Below are 445 nucleotides of genomic sequence, written 5' to 3'. Positions count from 1 at the left end.
GTCTATAAAATGAGGGGGTGTGTTAGTTCCCTAGGGCTGCCATTAAAGAATTTTTTTTTTTTAAACCACAAACCGGGTGCCTTAAAACAAGAGAAATGTATTGTTTCACAGTCTGGAGGCTAGAAGTCTGAGATCAAGGGGTTGGTCCATCGGTGCCGGCAGCTTCTAGAAGATTCTTCTTTTCCTCTTCCAGCTTCTGGTAACCTCAGGTGTCCTTTTGCTTGTGGAAGCATAACACCAACCTCCACCTTCATCTTGGCATAGTGTTCTCTCTGTGCCTGTGTCTGCACGTGTCAAGGGTAACAGTCATATTGAATTAGGAGCCATCCTACTCCAGTATGATCTTCCCTTAACTAATTACACCTGAAGAGACTTTGCTATATAATAAAGGGTAATATGCAAATTGACAGCAGCAGCAGAATGACCGCTCGACCAGTCACTATGA

The 445-nt window shown here is 43.6% G+C and overlaps 1 protein-coding gene across 9 annotated transcripts in view; it reads left to right on the top strand.

Annotated features, from left to right (window-relative positions):
- CCNH (cyclin H) overlaps positions 1-445 on the top strand; it is a 48131-nt gene that overhangs the window by 1379 nt on the left and 46307 nt on the right. The window lies entirely within an intron of this gene.

This window comes from Myotis davidii, unplaced genomic scaffold, assembly GCF_000327345.1.
Source record: "Myotis davidii unplaced genomic scaffold, ASM32734v1 scaffold44, whole genome shotgun sequence".
Lineage (NCBI taxonomy): Eukaryota > Metazoa > Chordata > Mammalia > Chiroptera > Vespertilionidae > Myotis > Myotis davidii.
Note: the sequence above shows the minus strand (reverse complement) of the source record. Positions and strands in the feature narration are given on the sequence as shown.